At 40.4% G+C, this 22,940-nt stretch overlaps 1 long non-coding RNA gene across 3 annotated transcripts in view; it reads left to right on the top strand.

The window, feature by feature from the left end:
- LOC101749407 overlaps positions 1–22,940 on the top strand; it is a 229,987-nt gene that overhangs the window by 75,510 nt on the left and 131,537 nt on the right. For all 3 annotated transcript variants that reach the window (XR_005862476.2, XR_005862475.2, XR_005862474.2), the window contains 5 exons: positions 357–486; positions 1,273–1,320; positions 1,782–1,926; positions 3,179–3,328; positions 3,436–4,236. This is a non-coding gene — a long non-coding RNA (uncharacterized LOC101749407). The remainder of the gene's footprint in view (positions 1–356; positions 487–1,272; positions 1,321–1,781; positions 1,927–3,178; positions 3,329–3,435; positions 4,237–22,940) is intronic.

Genomic DNA, 22,940 nt, shown 5'->3' with positions numbered 1-22,940 from the left:
AAGTAGGAAAACAGTTTTCTCTGTTCATATTTACACAGCTTGTATTCATGCTCTTTCAAAGTTGAAATTATGGTTAAGATTAGAAAACACAAATAGGGCATTTTATTGTGCTGAAGGAAGGAGCAGCAACCAAAAGTAGAAGTGCTGTAAGTTCTTATTTCATTGGAAAAGGCTCGATCAATATCTTATTTTAATGTAATGGGACATATAAAGCATTTTAAGGCCACTTGAAGAACTGTTATTATATACTTTACATAGCTTGGTATATGCATTTGGAGAAAATGGAGCATAACACACATCTTCAAGGTTTTGGATTTCTAAAGTGTAACCTCAATGAGAGGAACTGTCTTCCACAGGTGCCAATGGCTCTCCGTTACTGCTGGACAAGCAGTTATGAAAAGTTGGCATCCACATAGATCCGTGGCCGTGACATGAGGAAACCTCCGCCACTTTGGCAAACAGCATGCAAGTCCAGCATAGGCCATGGTAAGTAAATTATGTTATTTGCTTTTTAGCTCCAATTTAGTGGGTGTTGATTGGTGTCACTGAATGGGAGCAGACAAACTTGGGCTGCACACAATGGAGAAAATGTACATGGAACAAACAGAGCTCTCAGAGTTTGTAGTACTATTCACTTTCAAACCATCTATTATTCAGTATGAAAAATTGACTGCTTTTTGCATTTTACTTCATCTAGTAATGAGCCTTTTTTCCATTAATTATGGTGGGTTGGGTATGTGCTGCCCTACCATTTAAGTATAGTCTTTTGTCATCAATTTCTATTAAAACAACCTTTTTAAGGTAAAACTATATATTCCTTTGGGGTTCTACTTAAATATTTTAAAGGTGTGTTATGTTCAAAATGACAGCTCCAATATGTAATGCAGTTAATACTTAACATTTCAAAACTCAACCTTTGTTGTGTAAATTAAGAGAGAACCTGGCAGAAAAGAAAAACTTATTCGTGACCCACTGAAAAAAGAACTGAGGATTTCAGTCCCTTGATCTTCCACAGATCTCCTCTGACCTGGGAAAACCTAAAAAGATTTACAGCCCACTTTATAACATATTTTCTGTAAAGCTCAGATTCTGGTTTGGAAAAGTTTTATCTGTGCTTTCAAATGCATTAACCTCTTCTTTCTTTGAGAATAGGATTTTTGAAATACTTCTTTCCACCTCCAGTATAGGAACAGGAATGCTACTTGCCTTCGATCTAGCCTGGCATTTTAAGGTTTCACTTTTATGTTTGTCTATCTCTTTGTATTTATATAGGACCTTGTACAATTGGGCTTTTATCCCTGCTAAACTCTTATTCTTCAGGTACTGTGCACTGAATACACATTTGGAATGAAAATTAATTTTGAATTAATAGAAAACTAATTGCTAACTAAAACTTATCATACATTTCATACAATAGTGCATGAAAATTAATTAAGATTATGAAAAATAACTATGTGCTTTCTTGGTAATGTACCACTTTAAATGCATTTTTGTCAGCCGAAAACATAACACATTGAATTGACAATAAATAGCTTTCATTAATATAATTCTATATATGGCTTTCAGAAAGTTTATTAATTCTGGTGAGCAGTTTATGCAACTGTGAGCTCACATGCAATGTTTCCTTCCGTGACATTTGAAAAAATCAGAAATTGAATCCCAATAACAGCTGTCTCCTCTACAACAAACATCTGTTTGGCACAAATTTAGTATTTATGTTACGTATGATAAATATACACACTTGTGTAGCAGCAGTCTGACTTTTGCAATTTGCCACTCAGGTGGATAATTGTATTGTCCTCATCGGGATTGTAACGGGGCTACCAGATGAATATCCAGCTGCTTCCATCCCTTTGAAGGAACAGTACACAAACCTGCAGCCTTAGCTCCCACCCTTACTACGGAAGGGGCTCAGCATTCAGTCTGGTAAATATTGTCTACTTATTTAACCTAGTGTAACAAGGAGTACAAAAACGCTACTTTGACTGTAGATCCCATTCAAGGGTTTCTGGAAGACTCTTTTAAAATTCTCCTGGATGCTGCTTGAGAAATCTGGGCTTCTCACACAAGAGCTGAACTATGCTCTAGATTAAGTTTGGGAGCTGACAACCTGTGAAATATTAGTCATCTTGTGAACTCCATGCATGCATATGTGCCAGGGCTATATTATGTGCTGACATCCTAGTGGCAGCAGGGATACGGTGAGGAAAGGAGGTGATTGTGCCATCTTCTCTACAAGAGAGCTAAGAGGAATAAAGGGCAGGAACTCTGTCTCTTCCTCCCTCATTCCTGTCCTAAAAATGGGCATATCAGCTCTGGCTCCAAACTAATACAATTATCAGAATAACTGAAAATAAAAGAAAAAGTGCAGGCAATAGAACAAAGGAGGCTGAAATCTGAATTATGGGGACAGAGTACCTTGCTGCTGCACCTTTTAAAAGGAGATGACCCCAGGAGGAGGAATAGAGCCAGTGTGCTCCATCCCATCCACATAAGGACGGTGATCTCAGGTGTTATCACCCCACCTGCCAGAGCACTTCTCTGCTGCAGAGATGGCACAAATCATCTGTGTCTCTCATTGGCCAACATTAATCGCCATCCTCCCCATATGACATATGTTAGTCTTTTAGGTATACATATATATGCTTCTCATATCAGGTCACATTTCCCATTAATTGCTTTCTTGTTACATTTATAATGGAGCAATATCCATTTTATAGCAAACTTATCTTTTAAAAGGCTTCAGCCAGAATTTCTTTGGTTTGCAGAACAATGAATTATTAGGCTTGCTTGTCATCAGCATCTAGACGTGATGTTCTATGAAAACCACATTTCCCTGCTCTGTATATTTAAAGCTTACCAGTTTCCAGCATTTCAAAAGTGACTGCTTCAGTACATAATTCCCAACAGAAAATTAAGTTTCTGGAATATTAACAAAAAAAATCGAGGCTGCATTGTTTCGAGGTCATGTCACATCATTTATGCAAAGTGGCTTCAGGCAGAACAGAAGTAATAAACAACCAGTTCTTTCAGGGATTTTTTTTTTTCACTGAGGAATGATTCTTACTAAAAAGATGTTGTGATTCCCACCGGAATTAGGCTAATTTCATAAGAAAAGGGGTAATGATTTTCTTACAGGTAAGTGTAAAGTAATTGATTGCTTGCTCTGCATTCCTAGTAGGCATAGCAGCAGATTGGCAAGGTGACATAACAACTATTTGCAAGTCTACGTGCTGTCTGAAGTTACCAAAGTAAATTGCACAGCAGTCTGCTTGGTAGTCCCTAAGAAGATAAAGTGGTCAGTGCTGCTCTGCTTTGAAAATATCAGGTACCAACCCTTCTCTGTATTATTTGGGATCTAATGAGAAGCAGACATCATTTGGTCATGATGCTACAGACAAACTCTAATGCTATATTTTCTTCCCCTCCATCCAGCCCTGCTTTGTGCAGAATATTGCAGACTGGCTGAAATGTTGCCCAAGCAACATCCACTCTTCAGCTGTACTTCTCACAGTGGCTTAAGCTGAAGAAGGAACAAGACCCAAGGAAGTGTTTGGAAATCTCTCTTGCATCCTCCCAGTCTGAGACCAACCAGAGCAGCTCCTGTTTGCATTGGATTTGTACATCGTTGTCATTGGAAGAAGAAACATTCCAGTGTGAGAGGGATCCTCAGCTGGCAAAGCTGTATCTAGCAGAGGGCTTTGAACAAGCCCCGTGCAACTGAGAAAGATGTTGGCTGAAATGAACTGGAGGTCTTCCTCTTTAATATGGATGTTATGCTTGGTGCCATGCAGACAGCGCTGGCAGGAGGACGATTTCAGTCTCTGCTACATCAATAAAAACAAGGGGTTGTTTAAACTTGGTGTTGACACAAATAAAATAAAAACTGAGCTGTTATTTGGTGTCTTCGTGTACTTTGATGGTGGTTCAAGGGGGTAAGGAAGCTGCTGGCAGCAGGGGCAGGCATCAAAACCAACACAACACACTGCAGTATCAATGCTTGAAAAGGATAAATAGACACCAGGAGGGCAGGGGCCAACCTCACGGCCCGTGAGGCGCTGAACCGTGCTGAGGCACTTTAAGACCTGCAGTGCCCCACCCCAACTGTTAATGAGCTCATTAACAGCCACTGCCCCTCTCTCCCTCATATCCAGCTCGGGGCAGTGGGGTTCAGAGTGAGGAGGGATCACTTCGCTGTGAAGAGCTGTGTGGACGGGAGTCTGCCCAGGAGCCCAGGTAGGCTTATGCGAGGCTGTGTTGGTCCCCTGACCTCAACGCGGTATGGGATGGTGGTGTCTTGTGGTGGTGTTTGGTGAGCAATCAGATAGCTTTGGGTTTCGAAGCCTGATGGAGTTAATGCAGCAAAATGCGTGAAAGTAAATAACTTCTGACTATAGGGGGGGAAGAAAAAAAAGGTGCCAGTCTGCTCCGTTGGTGCCGCGCCGTTTCGATGAGGGTTCCTGCGTCATTGAGTGTCTGTGGGGTGGGAAAACGAAAAGCACAACGCGCTTGTCTGAAAAGGACGAATGAAGGGAAAATGTCTCTTAGGATGCTTGAGTGGGAAGATGTTACAAGCCATTATCTGGTGTGCCTGAACTCCTTCCTACGCGTGGGAGGGCGTATTTGTGAAGCGGTACGGGATAGTCAATAAAACCCACGCAAACAGGAGGCACTTGCTGTCACCGAGCAGGGTAATTAGCGTAGTGCCTCTTTTAGAAACCCCGACGTATCGTGAAAACCCGAGTAAGTCGTGGCTCCTGTGTGGAAACGAGTCGGGATCGTTATTCACATGGATTACTCCTAAAGGATACGCTCATTTAAGTTAGCTCTTGCTTGCTAAATAATTAGCCAGCCCTCGCGTTAATATTTAGCTGCCCAGCAGAAGTAATCTACAGGAGAATCAAGTCGTCGTTAGCATGGTGCTTAACAAATATTTCAAGCTGTGTAATGTTGGGTGTGGAGCTGCCCTGGCGCCTTGCCCTGCTGCTGCCCCTTTGCCCAGGCCTGGGCTTTGCTTTGTCTCCTTGGAAACGATTTCAGCCCATCATTTCTTTCTTCCTTGTTTCCATTTTATTTACATCTCTTAAAACAAGTTTCCGTGGTCCTGAGTCTTCTCCCCTCCCTCCCCTCAAATAAACTGCTTTCTTAGCCTTTGTTCTTGAGCAACTACCCTTGCTGGGGGTTTCTATGCTTATTAAGGTGTTGAGATCTCTGCTATTGGAAGTGAGTGAATGAGAAGTTTAACGGTTCATTGGCTGCTAAGTGCTGAACGCACCCTCCCTCAGCTTTGCTACAGTGAGGCACAAAAGATCTGCACTCGCAACAGGTTTAGCTGTCCGGTTGTGATGTGCAGGGTTCTTCTGATGTCCCTATCCACTTATTCCTGATACTTTCTGTAAGCGCCTGAGTAGATCTGCATGATAGGCAGCTGGCCGGCTTTAATTGGAAAGGTGTTGTGCATCATGAAAGGTCTTTGTCTCTTGAAATCACCTGCAGATGTTTAATTGACAGGTTTTCAGGAAGGGAGGTAAAGCATATTGCTCTGGTCTGATTTACTGAGGGGCTGAATTAATTTACCCTGTTTCAACGGTGCTGGGTGGTAATCAAGACGTGATTACAAGAGGTAGGAGTTTTGGGGATGCTGAGCTTTCTTCTGTTCTTCGCCACTTGTGCATCCTTGTAGAGGTGGGAGGAAATGAAGGAGGGCAGTTCTGAAAGCCGTGGAGTGCTGTGCAGTGAAACAATCGAAACGTTCAGAAGTTAACAGTTGGAAGAACAGGAAACAAATATTTTTGTTTATTTTGAATGGAAGAACAGTTTGCTCTTTCCATATGTCAACTGTGGAATTTGCTTCCTACTGAGGAATGTAATTACGAAGCGTGTTGAGCTCCTGTTGTCTCAAGGTTATGTTCAGGACATACCAAACAGCCATCAGTGTCTCACTGCAAATGATCAACTACAAGAATTCATCAGAGACCGCTGAAATTGTACTTGCTTAATTGTAAAATAATTCAAATGCAAGTACAATTTACTTGAGAATGGTTAGAAAAATAAACTGGAAAATAAAGCTTTTTTTTTTCTTTTTCTTTTCTTGGGATTGTGGGAGATCAAAATGTCACGGTGTGGTTATAGACAGCTGGAGAGCTGAATTTCATGGACCAGCACGGAGTACTGGCGGTGTGAGCCTGGAAGTGGCTGCGATGCTGTTCTGTGAGAGCAAAGGTGACCTGCTGCGTGCCAGATAGGTCACAGACACCACAAAAGCAAAGGGGGAATTATAGCCAAAACATCAATCTGATCTAGATTTGAAAAGTTCAAATACTGTTATGCGCTGTTTGGCAGAGTTGTTTGTGCTTAAGTGCAGTTAGGTGTGATGGTGTTTTGCTTACAAAGTCAGAAGTGCTAAGGATGTTGTCAGAATACCATCAAATGAGTCCTGCTATGAAAAGTGCCTTTCTGTTCAACTGAGTCCTGGCAAGAGATATATTTGTTTTAATGGTTGATTGTTGATTTGAAGTACTGGTGGTGGGGTTCCTTAATTGTAACTATTCTTACTGACATGGATAGTGATAGGACAAGGGGGAATAGTTTTAAACTGAGCCTAGGGATATTTAGGTTAGATATTAAGAGGAAGTTTTCCACACAGAGGGTGGTGATGCACTGAACAGGTTGCCCAAGGAGGCTGTGGATGCCCCATCCCTGGAGGCATTCAAGGCCAGGCTGGATGTGGCTCTGGGCAGCCTGGGCTGCTGGTTGGCGACCCTGCACATAGCAGGGGGTTGGAACTGGATGAGCACTGTGGTCCTTTTCAACCCAGGCCATTCTATGATTTTATGATTCTATGACCCTTGCAGCTCAGTAATGCTTATTCAGGCAAAAAGCTCTCTGTTCAAACGACAGTGCGTTCCCTTCTGTCCTGATTTTCAGCACTGCAGTACCCTGAAAACTCCTTGCTAATGTCTGCACCAGCACCAATAAAGTGTGTGTGATCTAGAGTCATACTGAATGGCTCAGCTTGTGACCAGCCATGAAGTGTATAACAGTCATCTGGCATATTTATGCAAATGGCCAATTGACTTCCTGCAGCTCACGAAAGTGTGAGCATCTTTGTCCAAGAGCAGCATTGTTTGGGGAATGTGTGCACTCAGCCTGTCCGTTATTCTATCGCATCTCTTTGACTGAAGTGTGTTTTGTTTTTATTTTTTTCCCCTTATTATTCAGAGTCCATTATGGAAAAATAGTTTTAAATCCTTATTGAGGAGGAAGAAACGTACTTTGTATAAATGCTTAATGCCTGAGGGGGTGGTTTGAAAACATGGAAAGAGCAAACTGAAGAGAATTGTGGAGTTCCTCCTCCAGACTTTTTATGCTGCTTGCCATATCCTGGAGGAGGAAGCCACTGCAGCTTCTGAAGCTTGTCTTGGAGGTCTTTTCCTGATTTCCCACTGAGTTTTCCTGCTTTTCTGCTTCACTTTGAAGTAAACTTCTGTACTTTAAATGGATTTTTTTTTTTTAAATTGCTTTTTAATTTTTAACTTCTTGAATTAAAATGGAACAACTGAGTGGTTGGGGGCGGCTGTGGTTTCATATGGATGCATCAACAAAGCCATATATGTGTATATACGCACACTGACACAAGCTTTAATCTATTTTTGAAACAGTAGGTAATAATAAAAGCAAAAGTTGACGTTGATTAACAGAAAGGTGCACAACAAAGGCTTTATTCCAACTGTTATGAACTTCTTCAGCTAAATGAGCTGACACGATGCTGTGCCCCAAAGCAGGAAAATGCCACGATATTAAATTGTTTAGTCTTACATTCAACAAAATATTGAAAAAGTGTATTGTCCTATTTAATTCTTTTTTTCTTTTCTTGATATCCAGTAGTCAGTTTGTTATATTTCTGAGCTGTTAAAGTTTAATCAGTGCCTAGAAGGTAACGGTAAGTTCTATATGAAGACTGTTGATACAAGAGCTGTAGCTGAATCCTGGCTGCTCTGTAGTAGTTCCTTCTAAAACTTGGGGATGACTTTGCCAAGTGCTTGATGCCAAGCAAATCCCCTTGCTTCAGGAGGCCTTCAAGCTGGTTCAGGAATTCATGAGCATGTGGCATATGTGTTGGGTATCTCTATGACCCAGCTATTCATATGGAGAAATATTTCAGTATTCTACATGTGTGCTGAAAAGTGGCAACAGGAATGCATAGACAGCATTACTTGCATTAGGAAGGAGCTAATTTACATCGATGAAGATATCCTCATAATCTGCTGGTTGTGTTAAATTTTTAATGGCTGGCTATCTGTGTGTAGACACTCCTCATTAATTTTAGCAAGCCTTTCGGATTCAGTACGAAATCTTACAGAAGGTGCTCTGAAATCACACAAGAACAATTAAATGAAGAGTTCTTGTACATCATGTTAGGCTACAAAGGAAAACTGAAATAGATGTCTGTGCCAGCAGAAAGCAGTTCTTCACCTGGTCTAGACAGTTCCCACTGGGCACAGTAACACGGGAAGGAAAAGAAGCAGACATCCAGAAGAAATTTCATGCTTAGTGTGACTTTTTATTTATTTATTTATTGTTATGAACTACTGATAAAAACTTTGGAAGGGAAGGGGAAAAATTTGACAAAGCTAGAACTCCCTCTAAAGACTATATTTTTATCCAACCCTGATCCGAAATTTCACCTCCATGTAACTGCTTTTCAGTGACAGCAGTCTTACAGAATCATAGAATCATATCATAGAATGGCTTGGGTTGGAAGGGACCTCAAGGATCACGAGTCTCCAACCCCCTGCTGCAGGCAGGGCCGCCAACACCTGTTTGTAATACTAGACCAGATTGCTCAGGGCCCCATCCAACCTGCCCTTGAACACCTCCATGGCATCCACAACCTCTATGGGTAGCCTGTTCCAGCATCTCACCACTCTCTCTGTAAAGAACTTCCTCCTGACATCCAATCTAAATCTTCCCTCCAACTTAGAGCCATTTCCCCTTGTTCTGCTGTTATCTACCCTTTCAAAGAGTTGACTCTCTTCCTGTTTATAGGCTCCCTTTAGGTACTGGAAGGCTGCAGTGAGGTCACCCCACAGCCTTCTCCAAGGGCTTCCAGCTCCCTCCACCTGTATTTGAGTGGAGGTGCTCCAGCCCTCTGATCATGTTTGTGACCCTCCTCTGGTCTTGAGTTACTCCAGCTGAAGGACAGAGCCGAATCTTACCAATAGCCAAATAAGTTGTTCAGCACGTTGCTTAAGATTCCTTTCCATTTTTCCCAAGAATTGCTAAACAGAAAAGTTTAAGTCATTAGAAGCATTAGCTTTCTGAAACTGTTTGAAGGCCTTTAGAATACCATGCAGTGAAGAGGAAAATGTATTTCAAGAAATTTGCTGCTGTGAATTCTCTCTTTTTTTTCCCTTGATTTCAAGGGTGAAAGGTGCAAGGTTTGGAAACTATCTGAAAGCAGCAGTGACACTTTTTTCTTCCAAGTGGCGATGAACTGTTCTCAACTCTTTGTAATGGCAATTATTTAAAAGGTTTAGAATCTGTCTAGGTTGGAAAAAACAGTACTGTTAATCTCTAAATCTTCCCTTCTGAAATGAGTATCTTTTGAACTTTCTGCTTTTAGTATCTCTTCTCTACTCCTTCTTAATGTCTTTATGAAAAAGGGCAGATGTCTTTATGGCAGCTTATACCAATTTGGGAGAAAAGGTCATGAAGTTAAAACAGCACAGTTGTGGGGAAAAAATGCCATATTATTGGTGAGAAGCCATGAATAGATTTCTCAATTCAGCCTTGTTCCTGTGAACTTATTTTACAATGGGGAAGTTCATTGCTTTCTGGGAAAAATACCTGGTAGGCAAAAGCAAGTTGTGATGCCTGAGCTATATTAGATTTGTTTAAGTGTATGTTGGATCTGGATCCATCAGAAATCAAGACTCTGGAGAAGAATTATGAAACTAGAACTCTGCAGTCCACTACGTTCCATTCTGCGTATCTTTATTCAAGGAGGAACTGAATCTTTTGGTGTTTCAGTAAGCTCACTTGTAATCAGTTACTTGTTTTATGTTCGGATCAGGTTGTTGAACAACACCATAGGTGGACTTGTATCTTTGGCTTCCACTGTAGTTTCCAATAGCTTGCATATGCTTACCACTTTCTCTAATGACTGGTATGTGATTTTGGTTCCTTACCTGAGTGCACATAAAGAACTTCTTAATCAGTCATCAGGTGATCTGTTGAGACTCACAGTGACACTGTATGGCGTGATTTAGTTACCAAGTAGCTTGAAATATTCCCTTGTACAATTCCTTCTGTTTCGAATATCACTTGTGTTTCTTCTCCTCGTATGCACTCTGAGTTACTCCACTGTTAATGCAAATAACCGAAGGGCTTTATTATTGCTGTGAAATTGGACCTCTATCTTACGCCACTAAGTTGCCTTTAATTTCCATATCTGAAATACATCTTTGACTTATGTGTGTATATATAGGTGTTGATGGGGAGTTTGGGATCACTCTTGTGGAGAGTCTGACCTTTTGTTTTCTTCCCTTAACAATCTTTCTGGGCAGTGAGGTATGTACAGAGATCTTTCATGAGAACAAGGAAAGATATGGGAAATCTGAAATTTGTTAAGATGTAACTTATTCTAAGCAAGCAAATTCAAACTCAGAAATGCTTTTATATTTCTTTGTCATAGAACGGAGTTCTCAGTACAGGAGATACAGACACTAAAAATATTTCCTTTTGTTAATGCATAATACTTACCGATAAAAATACTCCTCCTTTAGAGGCTTCATCTCAGTAGCATGCAAAGCTATTATGCTCTATTCTTCTTGTCATGGCACAGTTTTCTTAGCAGTGCTATTTTGTACAATGTGTACCCCATATGCTTTCGAAAGGTGGTGAAATTAGAGTTAAATAACGAGCAGAAATAGATAAGGAAGTTGTGAGTTGTTTTGAAGCTAGAAAAGATTTCAGAAGAGACAGAGAGAAGATATGTTCATTATATCAGTGTGAGCAGAGGGGAGAAGGTTGTCCAAATGAGCTTGCCAAGGGGGTACAGAGGAGATTTGTAGGAGGTAAATTGCAAGGAGAGAGCTGAATAATGGGGATGTTCTGCTCCCAGATTCATACATGTACATAAAATACCCTCTGAAGTATGGAGCTGGCATGCATTTTTTTTTTTAAATAAAACCTTTCGACCCTCTCATTAAATATATGCAACTTTGCTAAAACTGATCTGGTCAGTAAGAAAGGAAAATGAAGTCTGAAATTGCTTGTGAATTAAGAGAAGGAAAGTGTGTTTGTGTTGTCTTGCCTCATTTGGGGTTTTTCTGAATAGTGTTTCTATGTAGAAACAAACTTACCTTGTTTTCTTGGCACTTCATAAGATGAATTGCAGAATATTGAAGGCTGACATGAATGGTTCTGTAATGGCCACTAGAGTCTGAAAATAATAATCTTCCCTGCAGTCACATTGTAAAGCTTTCTCTTTGGTCGGAGTTTATATCAGTCCTTATTGGTACACTCTGCAGAACAGCGAGAGGTTGGCAATCAAGTCTCATTCTGACTCATTGTTTGCACGCCTGCTTGTTTTCTCTTAGCTCGTTTGTGCTCTGCTGTGCATCTCTTTACATCTTCCAGCTGAATCATAGTTAAATTAAAATGATTGTGGCTCTTTTGATAAGGTTTTCTCCTTGTGTTTTTGTGTGTATGTGTCTTAAAATCCTTGGTTTTCAAATAATGCAGAAGAGCTGATCTGCAGAGACCCAGAAGCAGGTTTAATCAGTGCTTGCTACAACAATTTCCTATAGTATGCTAAAACATAAGCACACAAGTTTTGTGTGCTCTTAGTTTCCCCATTTTTAAGTAGTGTTCTCTGCCTTCTAGGCTTAAAACTTTCTTTATTTGAATAGCTCCAAAAACTTTAGACATCTCATATCTGGATAAGAAGCCCAACTCCATAGTCGTGTACCCTCAGACTTCAGTGTTGGTAAATAACCCTTATAAAGATTGATGCTCATGAACCTATTGCAAAGCTCCTGCCTTGCAAACATTTTGATAGAAGTACACTCTGAAGAGCGCTTTGAAAGTTGTGTTATGAAGACCTGTATGATCGTGGCGTTTTACCATTATGCGTTACAGATGACAGATCACCACAGCTGCTGGGTGCCGGGAGAAATCAAGTACTGTTTCTTACAGAAATGTTGTTTGACGTTTGTGGAGAGATTTCTAAGCACTACAGGCTTGCTTTTAATCACTCTTCAGGGAAAACGCTGCAAAAATATCCCACGCTCATTTGAAGCCATATACAAATGTCTTCCTGCTCATATAATAAATACGCATTCATAACAATCCTTATATAGAAGTAGACAACAAATATTCCCACAGGTGGGACCCCAGTCTAAGTGTGCATCTAGTCAGCACTGGCTGTGCTGCTTTTTGTCAAAGCTACTGCTCACAGCAGCCTCAGGCTTTAACACTGGCATCTGTTGGTGTTGTAAGGATGTGGCAAAAATATTCAGCTAAGGTTTGTCTGTATTTTTAATTCTGCTTGCAGATGATGTTCAGATAGAATCATAGAATGGTCTGGGTTGAAAAGGACCATAACGATCACGTCGTTTCAACCCCCCCCCCCCCCACTATGTGCAGGGTCACCAACCACCAGACCAGGTTGCCCAAAGCTGCATTCAGCCTGGCCGTGAATGCCTCCAGGGATGGGGCATCCACAACCTCCTTGGGCAACCTGTTCCAGTGTATCACCATGCTCTGTGTGGAAAAACTTCCTCCTAATATCCAGCCTAAACCTCCACTGTCTCAGTTTAAAACCATTCCCCCTTGTCCTCTCACTGTCAACCCATGTTAACGGTTGTTCCCCCTCTGTTCATATGCTCCCTTCAAGTACTGGAAGGCCACAATGAGGTCTCCTAGAAACGGCAGAGGTGAGACTTGTTGTAAATTGTCAGTTTGCTCAGCTGTGGTCATGAGGATTCCCGGGTTCAAGTTACTGAGTGGATTGCAATGGGTTTCCTCCTGCTGGTTTGGGTAGGTTCCAGAAAACGATGAAAGTTTTGAAGAGGTTTTCTTTTGATCAATCCAGAGTCTACCTGTTAATATTGGATAGAAAATAGAAAGGGATATTTTCGGTGCTAGGAACACATACCAATTGTGCGAGATGATGGAATAAGAAGAAGACATCCTTTAAAAGGCTGTAGCCTGGTCTTTATAATGCAGTTGACTTTTAAGATCTATCAGAATATCAAACACAGCCTCAGGGGTGCTAGTGGCTGAGAAACTTCTTGGTGGGAGTAATTGGAGGTTTGTCCTCTTCCCCAACTCTCAGTCACGTAGGCTAAGGTGACATTAAAAATGTTCTCCAAACTGGGGACCTGGTGTAAGTTAACACTTATTTTAGCATCTCTTTGTTGTCCATAGGTTCCTACTAGTCAGTGAATCTCTATTTGAGAATATGTTTCAAAAGAGTTACTTTCAAGGAAGAAAGTAATGTTAAGACTGATTAATAAAAGCAGAGCTTTCCTCGTTTCTACTAACGAAGATAATTGTTTTTCCACCCCATTCTTTTTCTACGTAAAAAGGTTAACTTCAGATCATGGGTGATACCATCTGAAGACAAATAAAAGATGTAGGAGTCTTCTGGTGCGATGCCTGGGAATACAGTTACGTTCTTTCTCAGTTCAATGTAATTTTGAATTAGGAAATTGAACAAGTAAACATTTTTAGATGTGAGTAAATTATCACGGAAGCAGCAGTGGCAATACAAAATGTAGATGTTTTCCTGCAGAACTGGCTCACTAGGGGGTAATGTTTAAAAAAAAAAAAAAAGCGGGGGGGGAATAAAAATAAAACGGAAAACATGATGGTTGATTTCTGGCTTACTTTGGTCTTACCTGAACTTTGAGAAGTTCAGTTTCTCTTTTCAGAACTTCCTTTCCGCTAAGAGTCTAATTATTCTTTGCTTTCCAAATGACTGAAGAATCCTCTGGGTGTTATGGTTTCTGCATTTAGATGCTAACAGGAGGGTGGATGTATAATTATCTTCTTTTTACAGTCATTTTTTTTAAAGGAGAAACAGATAGTGTAGTTAGTGGTTTTTCTTTTCTTTTCTTTTTTCCCTGCCAGGTCGAGCTTATCTACTGGTGCAGTAGGCAGGCGGTGTCAAACACACCAAAATATCTGTTAACGGTGCTCTGAAACTTGTTTTTTGAGCATGATATAGAGGTTTTCCTTAGCTTCTGTGATTGAAAGCTGGAGGGAGAGAAGGATAAACTTCTTGGTGTCAGAGATTTCTGGTGGAAAGCAGTTCTGTGAATTGTGGAAGTTCTGACTTCTCTTGAGGGTTTGTTACCAACTCCATGCATGTTAATGCAAGAAGGACTTCATTATTGTTGTCACTAATGACGTGAATATTCTAGAGTACCACATGCCATTTTTAATATACTATGTATTAACTACTAAGTAACTTTTTTTTAAACCAGAAATTCAGGGTGACTTCAGCCAACCAATTCAACTTATTTTGTGATGAGCAGCTTGCAATGATAAAATTTGCCTTTACTATTGTTGGGTTACTCAGTGGTATAACCCAGCATTTTGTTTGTAAACACTCAGTAAGTGGTAACTTTCTAACTTTTTGAAGGTAAATGTAAGATAAATGAGCACAGCATTGGTTTTTATAATCTTATGTTCTGAAATATTGAATGTAAAAACCGTAGCTGAATTGATATATTGAGACCAAAGGCTTTGCAGTGAATTAAAATAAAAAGAACAATTACTTCCAAAGAAATGTGAGCATCATAAATCCAGGTGTTCATTCTTTGTGCTTAAATCAGGTCAGGTTCCACCCAAGATGGTTCAGGCAAATGTAATTGTTCTTTCAGGGCTTGCCAGGTCTCACCTAATTATAGAGAAAGGAGTTAATAGTATGTCAGGGCTGGCTCTAAACTTCTCAGCTATTGTCTTGTTTCAGATTTAATTCTCTTTTCTTCACATAAAATATGCGCTTCTACTGGCACCATTGCCACACCTCTTGAAAGTAGTATAAAATACGGAGACTGTGGGATTGCTGCCCTTCATATTCTTTCCTTGGATGCAATAAAAACCCAAGTAACTGTATCACAGCTCTCTTACGGGTGCTGTATGCATCTGAACGCTGTAGCATAAATAAATGTTTAGAGAAACAATTCTAAGGTGTTAGAAGGGAGTAGTGATGACAATTGATGTGCTTCATTAAGTTGGATTTTGCTGTGTGAATGACATACCTACTGAATGTCCCTTGTGTGTATGTGGGAGGGGTTCTCATTTAACCTCAGCCGTGACCCAGATTCAGATCTTCAACAATTTTAGGACTTTAGAACAATTCTGTTTCTGTTCCTTTAAGGAAAAAAATTTTGTGTATGTTTTCTGCCAGGTGTCACTATCTTGTGGTATAGTATTTTAGTAATGTGTTTCTACTCTATATAGGATTTTGATGTTAGAAGATCTTTAATTTTTCTTTAAATACAGATTTGGTTGTGTACTGTGTATTGCAGGAAGCTAATCAAGATCCTAAGGGGCCATGCTATGTTTTGTTGACCCGAGCAGCATATGCTACTGCTGCCATAGCAATCAATGAAACTTGCAAATAGGGACCAGTGACTGAAAAATGTCAAAAGTAATTCCCGAGGATTTTACCAGCTTCTTTCTTCTTATTATTATTTGCATATATATTTATATATATGTATAGAGGTGAAATGTACGGATAAAGAGGTGAAAGCGGAGTATTATCCAAAGGATGGAACAAGTCTCTTATGGGGACAGGCTGAAAGAGCTGGGGCTGCTCAGCCTGGAGAAGAGAAGGCTCTGAGGTGACCTGATAGCGACCTTTCAATATCCAAAAGGGAGCAACAGGAAAGAAGGGGAGAGACTCTTTAGCAGAGTCTGTGGCGATAGAACAAGGGGAAATGGCTTCAAGCTCAAAGAAGGTAGATTTAATTTGGATATAAGGAAAAAATCTTGTACAGTGAGGGTGGTGAAGCACAGAAACAGATTGCCCAGAGATGCGGTAAATGCCCCGTCCCTGGAGACTTTCAAGGTGAGGCTGGATGAGGCCCTGGGCAACCTGATGGAACTGTGGTGTCTCTGTTCGTTGTAGGGGAGTTGGACTAGATGACTTTTAAAGGTCCCTTCCAACACTAAAGCTAATATGATTTATTGGGCTTAATGCAGTAAAACAAAAACACATCCCTGCCTACCATCCCCCAACTCCCCTAGAACACCACTCAGGTTGTTGTAGGAGTGACTGTCAAAAGGAAAGCTGTAGATAGCAAAAGTACCAATATCTAAATATAAATGCAACATATGCATAATAATTAATAATTCCCAAACCAAAGCCATTTAAGCTATTTTTAGGCTAGAGTGAAGATTAAAGTGTGTTTTAAATAGATGTCAAACAACCATTACTTCTGCAAATTCATTATTCTTTAAGATAACAATTAACATGTATATAATGGGACTGAAACAAGTTCACCACTCGTAAGATCCAAGCTAATTAGAATTGTGCTAAAAGTGCATGAGCTTGTTTGAAATTGCCTCAAGCAGCAGGGAATGATCGAGGATTGCAGTTACACTGATACTATAGAAAAGAAAACGATCTGAAGCAGCCAAGGCAAACTCCTGTTTCCTAAGGAAAAAAAAAAAAAAAGAAAAATGATTAACTTGAAAGATGCCAGCTTGCTTTAGTCTGACTCATTTGTATATTAAACAAGAGGTGTTTGAATGGGTTGTAGACAAACTCACAGGTTTCTAACAAAAACTTCATGGAGTTGGTTTGTCTTTTTACATCCCTAAACATAATATCTTAAGCTAAACTCAATAATATGCAATACATCATATGTTAGTGATGTGAAACTTCATAATTTCTTCTAAAAATATCTTTCTTTTTACATCCCTCTTTGCTTTTTCTTGGCTTGCCCTTAATTTCTGCAACACTGGCACTGAGCCATGGTGTTGGATGGCAGTGGCTACTTTCCACGGATTTATCCATCAGTAATGGTGGGTGGTCATTCATGTACCTATATCTCTTGACTTTTCTTCTGCCGTAATGACAGGAAGTAGTTCAAATGAAAATTGTAGTTTGAATCTGTCCATTGCAGAGAGTTGGACTGGATGGCCTTCAGAGGTCCCTTCCAACTCTCAGGATTCTATGATTCTGTAATCTGTCCTATTAAGCACTATATTCAAATGCTGAGGATTCATCAGCCTTGGTGTATCTTTCCTCATAAAGTGGCTTTCCATAGTACCTGAAGACAGGCTTATCCATCGTACTCACGCTTAAAACTTGTTAAAAAGCATTGCCCATGAGTTCAGAAAAATCAGTAGTTTTTCTCTGGACTGCCTCACTTTGTTACAAAAACAGTCACTGTGGTGCTTGGTGATTCTTGGAGGATGAGTAATTGTTTCTTTCCCAGACACATGTAAATATTTGGACCTAAAGAAAGAAGATAATCAGCATCAGTATTTTCTATATATAGTATCGCACATAGCAAACAAAGTGCTGTGTTTCTGCTCTGGTGTAGCACTTTTGCCCGGGTATCTACTTTGGCCAACATTGGGTATACCTGTGAGGCCAAATTGGTCTCTGGTTTGATTAGCGCAGCAGGCCTTAAATTCTTATGCTGTTCACTTTTGATATATTAAAAAGAAGTTGATTTTAGTACTGCTTAACTTGAGCTGGATAGGTTCCTTGCTGCCTCCTTACCTGTCCAAGGTCTGCCTTGGTTTCTGCTCCAAAACTAACGTTTTTGTGTGTTTTGAAAGATAGTCGCCTAAGTATCTTTTGGGCAGGAAGAGTATAGAGCAAGGAAAGAAGTTAGTTATGTCCAGTCAGTTAGGGGTCTGCTAAAGCATCTTCAGTTCTCTGCCTTCCTACGGTCAGCCAAACAGAATTTTACTACTTCAGTTTCTACTTTCACCAATGGAAATGTTCCTCTTGGTTTTGCTAAGGAGAGCACTGGGCTGAGGAACTGACCCTCAATTGCCTGATGTTGTGAAGAGAATTTCCTGACGCTCATATTTCTATAGTCATAGTCAGGATGTGCTGAACTGAGTTCTCTTCTCTGATACTTTCTCAATATTACAGTAAAGTTGTGAAGTTAAGAACATAAATAAACAAAAAATTAAACGTAAGATCAAGCAGTGGGGCCTGGGTTGTGCAGGCTGGCCCTGATGGTTGTGCTGGGGATCTGGCCCAGCAGCCCTGTGCTGCTTCACTAAATGCTGCTTCTCCAAAGCAAGCTTTATTCAGGGATGTGTGGTTCACCTTCAGTGCTTTCTTTGTTTATATTCTGTGTGAGTACTTTGGCCGAAGTAAAGTAGAACACTTCTAATGTAGTACTAATCCGTTTAAGCTGGTAGACTGCATACAGCCTATGTGTAATTTTTTATTTTATTTTATTTTTTACAAATAAATATATCTGCACTTCAGTCAAGCACTGCGGTTTGACAGATTTTCTTTTTGCATATTGACTTCAATTATTTTTGTGCCAAGTCTTCCCTTAAACTTCCCAATAGATACATTTCTTCATCTGGGCCTGCATCTGTTTCTTATCTTTTATGTCAAGCTCACAGACTGCATATATTGATATATAGATTGTTTTCTGTATCACAGCATTGAACATGCTTTTAAAAATGTATCTGAATCTGTACAGGATGGAAAAGACTGTAAGTGAACAAATGAAAGCTTGAAAACAAAACATAAACAATATATATAAAACCTGTTTTTTGTATGCAGGACTTGCGCATCTGATGCAGTATTTAACATCACCTCCGCCTCCAACTTTCTAAACACCGTATGGGAGATAAAATTAAATACTTTATTTGTAAAACTATTACTCAGTGAAATGCTGGTTTAAAGGAAGTTTATTGCAATGAAACGAGGATCAAACCTTGATTTGTCTAGGTCGCCACAGTTTTTCCTGTGTTCAAGACTTCTGTTACTGAAGTATTCAGGCTAAATTTCCTTGATGTAATACAATGCAGAAGCCATCTTCTGAGCATATTTGAGCTGACCAGAAAAATGATTTGCTCTAATTCACTGTGCAGAGATCTCTCATGTTGCACAAATTGCAGTAGCTGAGGATTCAGGTCTCAATGTTGAAATGCTTAAATGGATTTTTCAAGTCTTTAGTAATTTCTCGATGTTGTACGATGTAGTACTGAATGAGACTGGCATTAAGCAGTCTGATTTTTGTACTGGAAAGGGAAGCAGAAATGGATGCAGAGAGCAATGACTGGGTGCACATTCCAGCAGAGGGGAGTTAACTGGTCCTGCGTGGCTCATACTCCTAAACTGTTGCTACAGTTAGACTTGTAATGAGAAGTGGGTGGGAAAATGCTGCTTGGACCTTAGGGAAACTCCTACTTAATGCATTTGACCAATAACTTTATCTATGTTGATTCAGTAAGGCACAAGACTGCATATCCAGGTCCGGGAGCGGCCTGAGTCTTGACCTCCCTTCCAGCTCGCAGGAACTGTGATTTGGGGAAAGGGAACTTGCTGGAGAAGCATTAGTCATAAAAATAATGAAATAATTATTCAGCATGTAGATTCTTAGATACTGTTGATGATATAACTATAAACAGAATAAATTGGAGCTTTTATTTGTTGACATCTCAGATAGATTAATCCACCGTTTCTTGCCCTAAACTCACTGATATTTTGCATCCATATTATGATTTGAAGGGTCTAGCTCTCATTTTCCACGGGACTTAATGAAAACTTCATGGAACAAGAAAGATAATGTAATACAAAGGAAGAGATTGCTATGAAATATTTGTCTAAATTAAGTCTGTAATTGATCTCCTCAGATGTCGTGTCTTGAGAAACCGGCCAAATTTTATTTTGCATTTATTGCTAAATGACTGATTACCAGATAGATGGAACATAGCAAGAGCCATATGTTTTGTTTACCTAAAGGCTCATAAATTCAATGTCTATTGGGTCTCTTGAACATGATATGTTAGCAGATTCCTTCCAGGAAAACAAAAACCAGCTACAGAGTCATCAGGTTGAAGTATTATCCATTCACATGCTTTTTCAACCCAATTCATTCTTTGGCTGTAAATATAAGCCAGATGCAGTACTGAGTTCTGATTAATTGTTTGTCAGAATGTGTGTAGCTCACTGAGCATAGAGGGATTGTTGGCACCTTGGGTCGGTAATGAACTATACCCCACAGTCTACACAAAGTCTGCATGTGTATAAACAAGTGCTCGAGAGGAGCGTATGTTCTGATAAACTGCCTTGCTTAATAATTAGCTGTGTGACTCACAGGGATGTCAGGTCAAGCGTCGGTAGAAGAATGTGTACTTATAAAACTGTATTTCTTTTAAGATAAGGAGGGTGGCTGAGGCTGTTGTGATGCTGCTCCTAGAGCAGGCCTTGGAAAATAATGAAATAATTCTTACTGTAACTACATTGCTGCGGCCTTCTAAGGCAAATGCATAACTCTTCAGGTAGATAAGTTGAACCATATATTGCTTTGAGACTGTATGTCAGATCACTAATGGGGGGAAATGAATCACTTGCTCTGGCAGTCCTTGTTTGGACCAGCAATTCGCACTGCTTAATATACTTATTCTGGATGTAACACGTACGTAATTTCTCTCTGCTGAAGTTGACGCTTCTGTTTCATCTAGTTGGCCAGTCCAGTTACAAACAGAAAGCGAGCCCACTTTGTGCCCTTCTGGGAGTATGTGGTGCCCACCATTCCACTTCTCTGCCTTCCTCAGAAACCTTCCTGTAGAGCTGACGGCAGCTGCACAAGAGCTTTGCACCCTGCAGGAATGAACAAATGATCTAAACAAGGCAGATGATAGCTCCTCTAATTTCTTTAATTTTTGAAGTGTGAAATGTTATCACCTTTCGGATGAGACAATATGAAGACTTTTTCCTTATGCCAGCTGAAAATTGGATGAAACTTAAACTTTTAGAGTAGTGCAGGGTAAACATAGAGGCTACAAAAGAAATGAAAAATAAATTGTTTTGTGTATGTACATATATATAATAAGTTCATTTTCACTGTAGGAGTTTTTTTCATTGCTATCTTCAAATTTCTACTGCAGCTTACTGCAGCTACTCACTATAAATTGTTCGCATAGCATATATACATACTTAAAAATACTGTGTGGTCAGGAAACAAGAGAAAGACAGAAAAGATGAATCCGAATACAAAAATTTCAAGCAGTGATAATGATCATAGGGAAGGATGTATCACAACTGTGAGGAAGGAAGACTTGGTAGAACGCAGATGGTGTTAAGATAATTGTGAGATGCAGGTGAGAGATAATCTACTCAAATAAGTGTGTGAGTACTCAAAGAATATTGGTTTTTTTTTTAACTGACAAATCATGACACATAATCCAAACAAAAGCTTTGCTGTGTCATTTGTGCTCCCATCCCTAGAGGCATTCAAGGCAGGCTGGATGTGGCTCTGGGCAGCCTGGTCAGGTGATTGGCGAGCCTGCACATAGCAGTGGAGTTGAAACTAAATGATCATTGTGGTCTTTTTCAACCCAGGCTGTTTTATGATTCTATGATTCTGTGATTTGGATACCAAAAATGCGTCCTGTTTTATTTGTATGAAAGCTGGGGGACCGTTCATATATTGCTGCTTTTCTTTTTTTCTTAGAGGGAGCAGTTATGTTCACTTGAAAACATGTTCCCCACTGCACCCCTCCATGTGCTCTGATGGTAAAGTGAGAATTCTGAAAGGCTGAGAGGTTTAAATATTTTGTGAAAGTAGAGAATGATGGCTTTCTCTGTGGCTCAGTGAAGCTTTTTGCATGTGTCACCCCCATTTATTCATAGCTGTGTTAGGGAGGTGCATGAGGTGAGTACCTGCTCCTCTCTTTTAGACATAATATTGTGTTCTTTCAGAATGAATAGCTTCCTGCTGGGTCAAGAGCACGGGTTGTTTTTGTGTCTTCGTGTATGTGTATGCCCAGGCAAATAGCAGGGTTGGATCCCTGCTTTCAAATAAACCAGGCAACGTTAAGCCCTTTGCAAATCTGATTCTGTTCTTGCTAAGCTCAGTGGGAGGTTTGCCTATGGGAGAAACAGAGCCTCCACATTAACTTTGATTTCATTCAAGCTCATTTTTGGAAAAACAGCTGATCCACCAGAATACTGTGAAAGCCACATCTGTGAGCGCTAGCAGCTGTTGCTACCGTGTATGATTACCATGAAACTGCTTTGAAAAATCTGAGCAGTAAAGAGCAGGAGCCCTAGATTCCTCTCCCTGGAATCCATCCAGCTTTCATGAGCGTATTTGGAACAAGAGGCTAATTGCAGCCGTTCCTGACATCCTGAGCATCTCCCATCACTGATACAATATGAAGGAGAATGGTTTGGGCTGTGATTGCTGAAGTTAGGAGCTCAACTGAATTCCTTGCTTGTAACGGTTTGCTGCAGCAGTGGGGTGGGAGGGGGAATGAGGCTTCTAGGAAAATTGATGAAAATCAGCAGAAGCTCTGTTTAGACTTTGGATCGGTGTCCTGTAGAACAGCCGCAGATATCTCCATGTTGCTGCTGCCAGGATTTATGATCTCCTGGCACGTGGGAATGTTCAGAAAACAGCTGAAGGCGATTGTCCAAAACTTACTTGAGGAGAGGAATAAGGCTGTAGTCAGCAGCGTCATAGAATCATTGAGGTTGGAAAAGACCACTAAGATCACATAGTCCAACCATCAATTCATCTGCACTGAGTTGTGTCCCTCAGTGCCACATCTCCACAGTTCTTGAACATCTCTACAGATGGTGCCCTGAGAGGTTGTGGATGCCCCATCCCTGGAGGCATTCAAGGTCAGGCTGGATGTGACTCTGGGCAGCCTGGGCCACCCTGCCCACGGCAGCGGGTTGAAACTAGATGATCTTTGAGGTCCTTTCC

Source organism: Gallus gallus, chromosome 9 (assembly GCF_016699485.2).
Source record: "Gallus gallus isolate bGalGal1 chromosome 9, bGalGal1.mat.broiler.GRCg7b, whole genome shotgun sequence".
Classification (NCBI taxonomy): Eukaryota; Metazoa; Chordata; class Aves; order Galliformes; family Phasianidae; genus Gallus; species Gallus gallus.
Note: the sequence above shows the minus strand (reverse complement) of the source record. Positions and strands in the feature narration are given on the sequence as shown.